A 15,232-nucleotide genomic window follows, 5' to 3' on the forward strand; every position below is an offset into this window, starting at 1 on the left:
GAGAGAGAGAGAGAGACAGACAGACAGACAGACAGACAGACAGGCAGACAGACAGACGGAGACAGAGACACAGACACAGAGACAGAGAGACAGAGACAGAGAGAGACAGAGAAAGACAGAGAGACAGAGAGGGACAGAGAAAGACAGACAGAGAGAGAGAGAGACAGAGACAGAGAGAGAGACAGAGAGAGAGAGGGAGAGAGAGGGAGAGAGAGAGACAGACAGACAGACAGACAGACAGACAGAGACAGAGAGACAGAGACAGAGAGAAATGGAGAAAGACAGAGAGACAGAGAAATACAGAGAGAGAGAGAGAGAGAGAGAGAGAGAGAGAGAGAGAGAGAGAGAGAGAGAGTTCCTAAAGCATTTTAGACAAAAGACCAAAAGACCCCACTTGCCTCTTGGTACTAAGAATCTAGCAGCAAATCCCTCTTGGCGATGATTGTCATAGACTGGAGACTAAGCACAGGGGCTCCTCTTCTGCGCATTTTCTCCACCTACACAGTGCTCAGGAAAATGATGATCCACACTTTTGTCAGCATTCAGCCTGCAGCAATGTGTCCCTGAAAGAGAGAGCCAAGTTCAGGGCACTGCACTAAAACAGCTGGCAACAAACTCTCCTATCTTCTTCAGGTTTAAGGGAAGATATTAAGACTCACCTGGGAAAGTTGTCTCTGTGATGGCACATGCTGGATATGATCTCAGTGGTCAGGTAGACAGACAGCCGGTCTCCACGTAGCCACCAACACAGGATGACGTATGAAAAGGCCTTATTCCCTTGAGGTCAAAACGATGTCAAGGTATCCATGACACTTCCTAATGAGGGAGATGACGTGACATTGGCCCTGAAGGACACTTATTCCCATCACAAATTTCCAGAAACTTTCGATTGTGTTTGAACTGCAAAGGGACTTCCTGAAGAACTCGTCTGGTGTTTGATTTCCCGCGGTGGTAGGGTGCGAAGGGAGTCCAGGAATCTGGAGCAGAGGGATGAATTATCATGATGATTTAAGTGATTATAAAAATAGAAGCTATGCATTAGTTTTTGAATTTTCTTTGACCAAGTGTCTCCAAATAATATCACATATACAAACAGAAAATGACCAGGCCACATGTACACACAGAACTGTAAGATAGAAAAAAAATTTTGGGGGGGGAGGGGAAGCCAAACACCACTGATATGAAGATCTTAATAGTGACAAACATGGATTATTTGATGACCCATTCCCTAGATTTTTTTTTTAAAAACAAGGGGAATGTATTATTCTAATTTAGCAACAGAGAAAGTTAAGTATGAAGTATGAAATAAAAATCCCCACAGAGCTTACTTAGCATACCCACTACTGTAACATGTTAACTGTAAATCCCGCACACCAAGGCCCTTCCTTCTGTCTTCCGGAGGACCTAGAACTTCCTCGTCCATCTGTGAGGGTTGGTACACATGGAAGACAGAGGCAACAGCCTGTCAGTAACAAGATCTGAAGATGAAACCTCGATTTTTTTTCTAATTTCTATGGCATTTTTGTACATCTCTTTGTGCTTTAGTTCCTTGGATAGGGGTTTATCAACTTTATTGATCTTATGAAGGAAACAAGTCTTTATTCATTGATTCCTTACATTGGTTTTTTTTTCTATTTTATTGTTTTCAGCCTGAGTTTAATTATTTCTTCCTATCTATTCCTCTTGGGTGGGATCCTTCTTTTTGTTCTAGAGCTTTCAGGTGATTTTTTAAGGAGCTGGTATGATATCTCTCCCTTTATTTTTATGTCAGTATTAAGTGCTATAAGTTTGCCTCTAACAACCACCTTCACTGTGCCTCATAAATTTTGGTATGCTTTGTGTTCAATTTCATTGAATTCTAGGTATTCACTTATTTCTTTCTTAATTTTTATATGGAAACAATTTTTATTATTGTTGAATTGTTCAGTTTCTATGAGTTTTTAAGCTTTCAGTTCTTTCTTCTGTTGTTGATATTCACTTTTAATGTGCACTAGTCAGGTAGACTGCAGAGTAGTATTTCAAATTTCATATATGCTTTTTTCAAATGCATATGAACTTTATTTAATAAACTACATACAGCTAGAACAGTTGTGAAACAATAAGGAAAGAAATAGGTAAAGTCACACTCAACATCTTTAGCTGATTTGTATTTGGCAGCTTTGAATAAAATACCATCTAAAATATCTAGGTAAGTCTCAAATTTTGTACCTAAATCATTCTCTATCTTATCTTATGTCACATATATCGTATATTTCCTTAGTGGTATTCCTATATTCCCCATTTTTAAAAATTATATTCATGCTTTTATGTTTTCACTTCAAACCCCAATCTCAATCCCTTTCTCCTCTCTCCCTGTCTGGCTCTCCCATCCTCTTCCCCTTCACCCTCTCCTTATCCTCAGAAAAAGCCCCCTCAGCATCCCCCACGACAAACCAATCCACCCCAGCACATCAAGTCGTGTCAGTTTGAAGTGAATCCTCCTCCACTTAGGCCAGACAAGGCAGCCCAGCCAGGAAAAGTTATCCCAAAGCAGTCAATATAGTCAATGTTAGAGACAGCCCCTGCTCTACTTGCTATGGGACTCACATGAAGTACCCCATATGTGTTGGGGGTCTAGGACGAGTTCATTAGGCATGTGTGCTTTCTAGGAGTTTATCTGGTATTTTGCTAGGTTTGTACCACAATGTATCCCCAGAATTGCTTCCAGCCTCTGACTTCGTGTCAAGAGCGATTGATTTGGGGAAGTTAGGTAGGCATGAGAAATCTCTGGAACAGACCTTGTATTTTGCAATGTCTGTACCATGATGCACCCGGAATTTTTTCCAACTTTTGACAAACCCATCGATTGTACATTGCTGTACCTCTCAAAATCTGGCATTGGAGCCAGGCACAGTGGTGCATACCTCTAACCCAAGCACTTGGCAGGCAGAGAAAGGTGAGTTGCTGTGAGTTTGAGGCCAGCCTGGTCTACAAAGAGAGTCCAGGATAGCCAAGACAGAGAAACCCTGTCTTGAACCATCACTTTCTGGGTATTGACCAGCGCTCGTTGAACAAACTTCCTATGGGATCTTGTTGAAGATGTACTCTGTTCAGATGAATTGATCCCTGATCTTGGAATTCCTGATCTGATTCAAATAGTTTTAAAAGTTAAATTATTTTAGTTTTTAGACAACAATTTTAGAAAGTTTATAGTAGCAATACATATCTTTGTGGACCTCCAGATGCCTCACTAGGGGACGGCCCCAAGATGATTTGTGGCCTCAGATAAGCCTTCTCTCCAGATGGCACCATAAATCTTGGTATACATCACACACATAGGCAAGTTGGTTTAAACTTTCCATGAGTCCATGATATAATGGGGCTATCTAGAAATGTCTAAATTTAGTATAAACCTTAATGTCTAAGGTGCATATTTGGGGTATATACCCAGAAGTGGTATAGCTGGGTCTTAAAGTAGAACTATTTTCAATTTTCTGGTAAACTGCCAGGTTAATTTTGCACTACCAACAGCAATGGAGGAGTGTTTCCCTTGTTCTGTGGGGAGTCTTGAGATAAGTAAGCCATTTGTAGTCCCACAGAGGATGGCGAGGGAAGCATGAGAGGCTGCTAAGATTCCTCAAAAGTCCCTGGTCCACTGCACACAATGTTGTGATCTACTAGGGATCTGAGGCTAGGCTTGTGACTGTCCCCCCACCCCACCTCTTTAACCACATCTCCTAAGGGGACATCGCCACCCCACATCCCCCACATTTCCTCAATGCTATATCAGCCTGATTGATTCCTATTGGTACTTGAGTCTAGTATGGGATAGTCTGATTGGCCCTTTAACCTTTAAAGGCCTCTGCACTGGACAATAGAATTAGATAGGCACCTCTGAGTCTGGTCTCCAGAGTCTGAATCCTAAGACTCTGATGGGCTCTGTCACCATTTGTCCTGCCCTTCTTCCCGGTTGATGTTGAGCATTCATTTAAGTACTTGTTGGCCATTAGAAATTTTTTTTCTGGTGGGAATTCTGTGTTTTGACAGCTTTTTAAAATTAGTTTGTTGGGTTTTTAACTCTGTGAGTAATTTTTATATTTTGGTTATTTGCCCTCTGTCAGAAGAAGTGTTGGTGAGGATATTTTCCCAATGTGTATGCTGTCATTTTTTTTTTCTATTGACAGTGTGTTTGGCCTTACGGAAGCTTTTCAGTTTCATGAGGTCTCACTTATTAATTGTTGATATTAAGAGTCTGAGCTGTTGGAGTTCTGTTCAGAAAGTTGTCTCTTGTGCCAGACAGTTCAAGACTGATCCCACTTTCTCTTTTAATAGATTTAGTGTTTCTGCATTTATGTTGAGGTCTTTGATCCAGATGGGCTTCAGTTTTCCTCAGGGTGATAAATATGGATCTATTTGCATTTTTCTACATGTAGGCTTCCGGTTAGACCAGGACCATTGATTGGTTAGATATGCTTTCTATTTTTCCATGTTAAGGTTTTTGCTTCTTCATCAAAAAGCAATTGCACATAGATGTGTTGGTTTATTTCTGGGTCTTCAATATAATTCCTTTGATTGATCTTTCAATCCCAGTGCCATACAGTCTTTATTACTATTTCTCTCTAGCACATTTTGAAATCAGGGATGGAGACATATTGTTTTTAAAAATCATCTGTACTATCTGTAGGCCTGGCAATCAATCAAGACACAGACACTTGTTATATTTTAAAACAGTTTTAATTAACCTGGGACAGGGCAGATATCAATCCTCTAAACTACCTCCCATAGTGGGGTAGGCATGGGATCCCTGTCTCAGTCCCATGCCATCTGCTCCTAATAACTTCTATCAAGCTACCTCCCATCCATAATCCCAAATACTTGCTCATGTTCTTCATCTGGGCCAGACTCTCCATCCATGCAGCTGGCCATGTGCTTCTCCTCCATCTAACCCACGATGGCCTTCCTCTCTTCACTTTAGGTCTTTCTCCTTCTCCTGGTGGGGATCCCTCTTCCCAGAATTCCTCTCTCTCTAAGCCCCACCTATCTCCTGCCCTGCCCAGGTGGGACAGCTTTTCATTAAGCAAAAGGTTCTTCAGAGACAACAAGCAGTAACTAGCATCAAAATACAGCAGAACACCCCCCAACAGAGACACATCCAGAAGCACTTTTATTGCACATCTTTTGTTGTCTAGCTATTCTGATTTGTTTAGATTTTCCTTGTGATGTTGACAATTGTTCTTTCAATGTCTGTAAAGAATTTTATTGGTATTTTGATGGTAATCACATTGAATCTGTAGATCACTTTTGGTAAGGTGGCCATTTTTTACTATGTTAATTCATAGGATCTTTGAGCATGGGGCATTTTTCCATTTTCTGATATCTTCTTCAATTTCTTTCTTCAAAGACTTGAAGTTCTTGTCACACCTACTTGGCTCCAAGTTCCACCAAGATAATTTATATTATTTGTGGCAATTACGAAAGGTATTGTTTCCCAAATTTCTCAGCCCATTTTTTTATTTGTATATAGAAGGGAAATTGATTTTTTTGGGGTTATTATTTTTTTTTATCTAGCCACTTTGTTGATGGTGATTATCATCTGGTCAGTGTGCTCAGGCAGAATATTGGAGTCACTTTTGTATACTATTTGATCATGTGTTAAGAGAGATACTTTAATGTCCTTTTTTCAAATGTGTACTCCCTTGATCTCTTTAGTTGTCTTATTGCTTTAGCAAGGACTTCAAGTAGTATATTGAAGTGATAATGAGGAAGTGACAGCCTTGTCTTGTCCCTGATGTTAGGGAATTGCTTTAAGTTGATCTACACTTAATTTGATGTTGGCTATAGTCTTGCTGTATTAGATGTTTATGTTTGTGCTTTTTTTTCCGTGATCTTTGCAAGAATTTTAACATAAATGAGTGATAGATTTTGCCAATTTTTTTTTTTTGTGATCTAATAAGATGATCATGTTTTTTTCCTTTTACATTTGTTTATATGGTAGATTAAGTTGATGGATTTTCATATATTGAATCACTCCTGCATGCCTGCAATGGAGCCTACTTCATCATGGTGGACGATATTTTTTGTTAGGTTCTTGAATTCAGTGTGTTAGTATGGTGCTGAGTATTTTTGCATCAATGTTCAGGAGGGAAATTGGTCTGAAACACTCTTCCTTTGTTGGCTTCAGAAAAGAAGTTTGGCAGTGTTCCTTCTGTTTCTATTTTGTGGAATAATCCAAGGAGCACAGGCATTAATTCTTCTTTGAAGGTCTGATAGAATTTTGGCTAAAACTTCTGGCCCTGGGCTTTTTTTGCTTGGTAGACTTTTGATGACTGCTTTTATTTCCTCAAAGGATTTAGGATTATTTAACTTGATTATCTAATCTTGATTTAATTGTGGTAAGTGAAATCTATAATGAAAAATTTCCAATTCATTTACATTTCCCAATTTTGTGGTGTACAGTCTTTTGAGGTAAGACCTAATGACTCTTTGGATTTCCTCAGTGTCGTCGTTATGTCCCATTTTTCATTTCATATTTTATTGATTTGGATATGGTCTCTTTGCTTTTTAGTTGGTTTGGCTAAGGTTCTGCCTATCTTGTTGATTTTTTTCAAAGAACTAGATCTTGTTTTTTTTTTTTTTTTTAATTTTGTTTGTTTGTTTGCTGGTTGGTTCTATGTATTATTCTTTTTGTTTCTAATATATTGATTTTTAGCCCTGTGTTTGATTATTTCCTGTCTTCTACTCTTTGGGGTGTGTTTTGTTTTGTTTTGTTTCTATATCTTTCATGTGTGCTCTTAAGTTGCTGGTATGAGAAGTCTTCAATTTCTTTTTGAAGTTACTCAGTGCTAAGATCTTTCCTCTAAGCAGTGTTTTCATTGTTTCCCATAAGATTTTCCGTAATATTTGATATGCTGTGTCTTTATTTTCATTGTAATTTAGGAAATCTTTAATTTATTTATTTCTTCTCTGACCCTCTGGTTATAGACAGGGGGTCATTCAGTTTCTATGAATGTGTAGGCTTTCTTTTGTTTCTATTCTTATGAAAATCCATCTTTAATCCATGGTGATCTGACAAAATACAACAGGTTATTTAAATTAACTTTTCTGTTGCTTCGTGACCAACTATAAGGCCAATTCTGAGAAGTTTCCATATGGTGCTGAGAAGAAAGTATATTAGTTTTGTAAAAAGTTCTGCAGGTATTTGTTAGGTCCATTTGATTTATGACATCTGTTAGTTTCATCGTTTCTATATTTAAATTCTGTCTAGGTGAACTACATATTTGGTGAGAGTGCAACGTTGAAGTATTTAAGGCATATATGTTGAGAACTGAGGGGTCCTCTTCATGGAATTTTCCTGTGATGAGAATGGAGCGACCTCCCCCATTTCTTTTCATTAACTTTGGTTGAAAGTCTATTACATCAGATATTATGATGGTTACTCCAGCTTGCTTCTCGTATCCATTTGCTTGTACAAACTTTTTCCATCCCTTTACTCTGAGGGAATGTTTATTTTTGTAATAGAGGTGTGTTTCTTGTATACAACTGAATGATAGGTCCTGTTTATGTATGCATTGTTAGCCTTTATCCTTTTATTGTGGAATTGAGTACGTCGATAGAGATATGAATGACCAATGATTGTTTGTTCTTTCATTTTGGTGTGGGTGATGCGAGTGTGTTTGTGTGCTTGTCTTTTCTTTTCCTGTAAGGATGTTATTTATAACATGTGTTTTCATGGGTGTAGTTAACCCTCTTAGGTGACAGTTTTCCTTTTAATACCTTCTGTATGGCTCAACTTTTGCACAGTTATTTTTTTAAGTTTGGTTTTGTCATGGAATATCTAGTTTTCTCCATGTGAATTGACTAAAAATTTTGCTGGGTATAGTTGTGTGGGATGGTATCTCTGGATCCTTAGGGCATGCAGGACATCTGCCCAAGCCCTTCTGGCTTTTAGAGTTCCTGTTGAGAAGGCAGCTGTGAAGCTCATGCATCTGCTGTTTGTATTACTTGGCCTTTTTCCCTAGTAGTTTTAGTATTTTTGTCTGGCACATTTAGTGTTTTAATTATTTTATGGTGGACTTATTTCTTTCCTGGTCTAATCTATTTGGTGTTCTGTGAGCCATTGTGTGTATAAAGGCATGCCTTTCTTTGGATTGTGGAAATTTTCTTCAATGATTTTGTTTAAAAAAATTTTCTGGACTTTAGAGCTGGGAATCTTGATTCTTCTAGTCCTATTATTCTTGGGTTTTGTCTTCTTATCATGTCCTTAGTTTCTTGGATGTTTTGTGTCGGGAATTTTTTATTTAATATTTTCCTTGACATATGTATCAATTTCTTCAATTTTACTTTCTATACATGCCTTGTATATTCCTGGTGATTCCTCTGTAGTTCCTGTTTTAGTCCGTAAGTTTTCCATCTCCAGGATGTCCTCGTTTTTTGTTTTGTTTATTGAATTTATTTATGTTTTCAGGTCTTGAGTATTTGTATTCATTTCCTTCCCCTGTTTGATTGAATTTCCCAATATTTCTTTAATGGATTGATTTGTTTTCTCTTTAAAGGCCTCTGTATGTTTGATTGCATTTTTCCTGTATTTCTTCCAAGGGTTTATTTTGTCTTTAATTGCCTTTAGAGTCTTAATAAGAATAGACTTAAGGTGATTTTCTTGTGTTTCAGCTGTTTTTAGGGCATCCTGGATTTGTTGTGATAAAGTAGATGAGTTCTGATGGTGACTTATTGCCCTGGCTTTTGCAGATTGAGTTACTAACCTAGCCTTCAGCCAGTGTCCTTGGTGTTGGCTGTTGGTTCCTGGTACCTGCTGGATTTCTCAATACTGACAGAGGAGACCTGTGTCATGGGCTGGAGTCTGGATCTCAGCAAATAACCTGTAATTCGCCTCTGCTGGCAGTTTCCTAGCTGGACCTACAGGCAGAAGATTAGGGTGGTGGTGTCTAACCTGTATGTTGTGGAAGTTTGTGGTTATATGTAAACATGTTTGTATTTTAATCTCAGGTGTAGCATATGGGGGCTGCTCCAATTTGTCTAAAGCTGATAACTGCCTCCTGAGAGGGCAGGTGATGCTTGTCTGCTGTGAACAACCTCATGTAAGGGCATGGTTTTGACAGTGGGGATAAAAGTCAGACTCAAAGAGAGACTGGGGTCTCTGAGATATATGAAGGCTGCTGATGCTTCCTCCTACTGTTCCTGGCTGCTATTGATGCAGCTGGACAAGTAGAAGTTGGAGTCATCCTAAAATGAGGATTGGACTTGACCCAAGGAGCTGAATGACACTAAACAGGAGAAGGCAGCTAAGGAAAATTATGACCGATTTCCCCACTAAGATTTATTCTCTCCCACTGGGTGTTGGTTGGGGTGATGGAAGGGATTGGGGTGGAAGGATAAAGTGATTTAAGGAACTAAAAATAAGGGTGGTTGTTTAAAAATATGACAACACCTGTATGACCCTGAGGTCAGGCAGCTCTCTTCAGGAAGGCTAGTATATTTTTATTTTGTTTTATTAATTTATTCATATTACATCTTGATTGTTAGCCCTTCCCCTGTTTTCTCCCATTCTTCCCTCCCTCCCACTTCCCCCCTGCTCCCCTCTCCTATGTCTGTGATTGAGGGAGACCTCCTCCCCCTATATATGCTCTTAGAATATCGAGTCTCTTCTTGGTAACTTGCTATCCTTCCTCTGAGTGCTACCAGGCCTTCCCATCCAGGGGAAGGCTAGTGTAACTGTGCTTCCCTAGAATTTGGAGACCTCCTTAGAAAGGAGGGAATATCCAGGATGCCTGAGTCTTCTGCCATGCATGCCTGGCAGTCAGGATCTGTCCACTTGCCTGGGAAACATAGGCAGGTGATGGGGTTGGAGTCAGCATCAGCACCACTCACTGTCTTTGCAGTTCCTGAGATCTTGCTACTCGTACACCACGTGTGGCTAGACACCACTCTCTAGGAGCAAACGGGATACTAATAGTAAAGATAACTATTCGTGCTATTTCTTCTGCCCATTTGTCAAGAAATGCAAACTTATATACTAATGTTTCCCAGGAGACTGAAGCAAGATATTCTGTAATCACTGAAGAGCGCTCCACCAGTGCTGGACTTTCCCTCTCAAAGTACAGCTTCCAAATTGAGAGTCCTCGTTTCCAAAATAGAGAAGATGCCATAAAATTCCCAGGCCCCTTTCATCTGCCACTCACCACAGGCCAAGTAGGGCTGGCTCAGTCATAGAACCAGGACAGTGTGGGCCTGGATGTGGAGGAACGGTCATTTTAAGACAACCCCCCCCTCCCCGAGCTCATAGTAAGAGGATTTGTTTAGATTTTCCTTGTGATGTTGAGAATTGTTCTTTCAATATCCTTTCTGGATATCTGGGTCTTGAGGAAGCCCTATTCCCATTTTTCTGAGAAAGAGCCAGATAGCTTTCCAAAGTGATTGTACTAGTTTGCATTCCCACCAGCAATGAAGGAGTGTTCCTCTCTCTCCACATCCTCGCCAGCATGTGGTGTCATTTGAGTTTTTGATCTTAGCCATTCTGATGGGTGTAAGATGGAATCTCAGTGTCGTTTTGATTTGCATTTCTCTGATGACTAAAGAGGACGAGCATTTCTTTAAATGTTTCTCAGCCATTTGATATTCCTCTGTTGAGAATTCTCTGTTTAGTTCCAAGGAATTGGGTTATTTGGTTTGGTGGTGTTTAATTTCTTGAGTTCTTTATATATTTTGGATATTAGACCTTTTTCAGATGTAGGATTGGTGAAGATCTTTTCCCAGTCTGTAGGCTGCCGCTTTGTTCTGTTGACAGTGTCTCCTGCCTTACAGAAGCTTCTCAGCCTCATGAGGTCCCATTTATTAATTGTTGGCATTAAGGCCTGGGCTGTTGGTGTTCTGTTCAGGAAGTTGTCTCCTGTGCCTATGTGTCCCAGGCGCTTCCCCACTTTTTCCTCTAACTGAATTAATGTCTCTGGTTTTAAGTTGAGGTCTTTAATCCACTTGGACTTGAGTTTTGTGCATGGTGACAAATAAGGGTCTAATTGCATTTTTCTACATGTAGACATCCAGTTAGACCAGCACCATTTGTTGAAGATGCTATTATTTTTCCATTGAATAGATTTGGCTTCTTTGTCAAAAATCAAGTGAGCAAATGTGTGTGGATTCATCTCTGGGTCTTCAATTCGATTCCATTGATCCACCAGCCTATTGCTTTGCCAGTACCATGCTGTTTTAATTACTGTTGCTCTGTAGTACAGCTTGAGATCAGGTATGGAGATTCCTCTGGAGGATCTTTTATTGTATAGGATTGTTTTTGCTATTCTGGGCTTTTTATTTCTCCATATGAATTTGAGAATTGATTTTTCAATATCTGGAAACGGCCTAAGTGTCCCTCAGTAGAGGAATGGACTAAGAAACTGTGGTACATTTACACTATGGAATACTACTCAGCTATTAAAAACAAGGAATTCCCGAAATTTGTGGACAAATGGATTGATCTAGAAATTATCATAATGAGTGAGTTCACCCAGAAGCAAAAAGAGACAAATGGTATATACTCACTTATATCAAAACACTAGTCCAAGGGATACGTCCCATGAAAAACTTTACTTACCAAGAAGGTGGGTCAGAGGGGAGGACATCCTATTGAGACTTTAGGCGAGAGTAGCATGGAAGAATGGGGAAATAGTAGGATCCACAGGGTCCTGGAAACCTACAAGAAGAACTTTATGACAGGCAGATCTGGGTCCTGGTGTCCTCCTCAAACTAAAGGCACCAGCCAAGGAGAATATAGGCAGTAAATTTCAAACACCTACCAAGACCTAGCTGACGAACAGGATATTCTCCACCATTGAGTGGAGAGTGAGATCTGACTCTCACACGAACTCTGTTGCCCCTTTTCTGACCATGTCCCCTGGATGGGGAGGCCTGGCAGCACTCAGAGGAAGGATAGCAAGTTACCAAGAAGAGACTTGATATTCTAAGAGCATATATAGGGGGAGGAGGTCTCTCTCAATCACAGACATAGGGGAGGGGAGAAGGGGGGAAGTGGGAGGGAGGGAAGAATGGGAGGAGACAGGGGAAGGGCTAACAATCGAGATGTAATATGAATAAATTAATAAAATGAAAAAAGTGTAGTTACATATTAGGCAAGAAATTAGTGAATATGATTGAATACTGTATATTTTTGTGACATAACCAGATTTTAGTGAAGTGAAACTATGCAATAATACATAGATACAAAATGTAACATATTCATTATAAAAACTGAAAGAAGGAAGAACATATAACAAGTCCAAATTGCTATAATGTATATATACAGAATACATACAATGTACGATCTTAACACCCTGTTTTCTTTTGTATTAAGAGATATTTCATATCCAGGGCCACAAATTAACTAAACTCATCTTTTTCGGTCAATATGGTTTGATATATGAACTTTCTTAGAAGTAATCTCTGAGTTTATATTTGATTTCTTTACTTCTTTCTGTGACACACATTTTTTTTACCCTTTTTATTATGGCATATTTATTTATAGGTAGAGCAATGGTTCTCAACCATCCTAATGCTGTCACACAGCTCCTCACACTGGGCTGACTCTCGAATAGAAAACTATTTTCTCTACTAGTTCATAATTATAACTTAGCTACTCATAATCTCAATTCCTGATATGCATGATGGCCTTAGGTGACTCCTTTGATATGGTCATTTGACCGGTAAAAGGATCATAACCTACCATGACCTGATTTAGAGTTAAGCAAGTATCAAAAAATCTTACCTGTGTTGAATCTGTGTAGACATATTAAGCACGGATTTTCACTCTTCCTCCAGGTGAAGCCTCACTGTGATGTAGCAATAAAGTGTTAATTATTTTAAATATGCACACGAAAAACACTTTCCAAATATTTTGGCATGCTACATTTTTTTTTGCATCCCTAATACAACTTACATTAGGTGTTTATTTATAAATCGCTTAATCTATGCTTCGACACTTGATTATGAGTCCGATGTTTTCCCCCCAAGGCATGTGATTGGTGCAATGGGAAATCAATCCTGGCCTTTCAGCATCCATTTGCCAGCATTCTCACAAGACAGCACAGTTATAGCATCATACTGGTGCTATTGCTTTGTTACTTACCTGTTTACTAATAAAAGCCAGAACATCACCCTATGTTGCTGTGTGGTGTGGCGTCACATCCTGTTCCAGAACTCACTGAAGGGGAACACAGGCTCTCTATTCTCATTTTTTCCTGGCTATGGCTAAGCCCCAGATCCCAGGGGATGTAGCTGGTGAACTCTGAAGCAATAGGTCTCCTTGCTTCCACATCCGGCTTTACCCCTGTTATGGAATCCTGCTCTGGAAAACCATTTCCCAAGGACACGGCTGATGAGATCCCTAGTGTAGTTAAGGGACTTGAATCTCACTTCTTTGCACTCATCATGGAAAATTGTACCCAATTTTGTAGATGTTTCAAGAGTTTGGGTGCACAGCTGACTAAATACAGCACCAAAAAATTCTGAGAGGACAGGAACAAAAGAAAAATATCATAAGGTAATAACATATAATTGTCAGGATGGATAACATCATATAACAATAATGCTTGACTATTCAAAAACCACTGAAAGCAATGAGTGATCAAAAGACAGCATTATTTTCTAAACCTATTAATATTGTATATAGCATTTTTAAAAAGTATATAAGAAACAGTAGAAATCAAAAAGAAATATTAAAAGCTATTATAAAGCTGGGCGTGGTGGCGCACGCCTGTAATCCCATCACTTGGGAGGCAGAGGCAGGAGGATCGCTGTGAGTTCGAGGCCAACCTGGTCTACAAAGTGGGTCCAGGACAGCCAAGGCTACACAGAGAAACCCTGTCTCAAAAAAAAAAGCTATTATAAATTTCATTTTTAATTATAATAAAACTACACAAATTCTTTTCAAAACAAATTAATGTGAAGTTGATGTAAGTAAATATAATTACCACTAGGTCAGATTACAAATAACAAAAATCAGTACTGAAAGAGGATCTGAGCGCTGATGCATACAATTTTAGTGTGGTATGAGCAGTCCTTTTTACAAATAACATTTAATGGCTGTTCCTCATTATCGTCCTCCTGTGAGTTTAGTGTTTTTTGACTTAAGTCATTGTCACCCTATAGAACAGCACTGAGATTGTGACAAAGAAGAGACTTTTGTACCTATTCGATTCAGTGACTTCATGTACGTTTGCAACTCTCCCTTTTAAGAATGCTGCCATCTGCTTTGCTTCTTGAGGCAGCAAGGGAAAATGGTGTGACCCTACTCGGGAAAAAGAAAAAAATAAATAAGGTTTACTCATAGTGTGTTTCTCAACTGAAAATTCATCACAGATTCTGTGTACATAAATATGTACTTCGATGAATCACAAAAAATAGATTTTCTTCACTCTAGCCCTATTTCCCGTACACCAGGTGCTTCATGTCATTGACAGAGCTTTTCCCTGTACCACATCCTACTGCGAACACGACTACTGTCCAGAATTCTCCCTAAAATACTCATTGGTTCAAAGCATCAACCTGCATAAAGTTTTCCATCTGTTGCCCTCAAACCAGAACATACAATAAAGGCTTGCATGTCCCTGTCGAATGAGTGAGTTCAAGGGAAGTCTCTGAAGCAATGTTTCTCAATCGGTATTTTAAAATTTTTTCTTTCCTTGATTAAGAACTATTATCTCGCCCAGATAGTCTGTGAGAGGAAGAGGCATGAACCGCAACGGTTTAGCGGTGAGTCAGGCCCTGGTGCAGCCTAGAATCACGAAACGTGCGTGTACTCAGAGCACAGCGACCGTTGGGGCTCTGGATTAGCCATTGCTGTCGCGAGACTCAGCAGTTGCCTACCTGTAGGACACGTCCTGGTCCCGAGAGGACAACCAGAGGCCTCCGCAAAGTCGTTTACCGATCAAGATGGAGGAGATTTCGATGGCCAACCTGGATCCTAGCAAGCTGGAGGGCATCGCCCAGGAGATCTCTGTAGACCTGAAAGAGGATTCCTTCCTGGGCTTCTGCTTTGAGGTGCACTGGGCAGTCACATGTGGCTACTTCTACTGGAGTTTGTAGACACTGCCAGCGTGAAGGGTTTTGGCATCCAGCCAGTGGAAAGCAAAAGAGCCTCCAGCCATCTGTATTGTTCCCTTCCAGGAGAATGTGAGTCTGGGCCCCAGCAGGAGCTGCAGCGCTCACCTCCAGAATTGCAGTAGTCACGACATGAGAGAGGGCATAAAAG

The 15,232-nt window shown here is 39.7% G+C and overlaps 1 long non-coding RNA gene across 1 annotated transcript; it reads right to left on the minus strand.

Moving 5' to 3' along the window:
- Positions 1–308: 308 nt before the first annotated feature.
- LOC311591417 lies at positions 309–14,794 on the minus strand. Its single transcript, XR_014777099.1, has 5 exons — positions 13,109–14,794; positions 12,749–12,812; positions 11,582–11,680; positions 660–977; positions 309–563 (listed from the first exon to the last, which is right to left on the minus strand). It is a non-coding gene; the product is annotated as an uncharacterized lncRNA (long non-coding RNA).
- Between the last annotated feature and the right edge of the window lie 438 nt (positions 14,795–15,232).

The sequence above is a fragment of the Acomys minous genome (assembly GCF_964271855.1).
Source record: "Acomys minous genome assembly, chromosome: 20".
Taxonomy (NCBI): Eukaryota; Metazoa; Chordata; class Mammalia; order Rodentia; family Muridae; genus Acomys; species Acomys minous.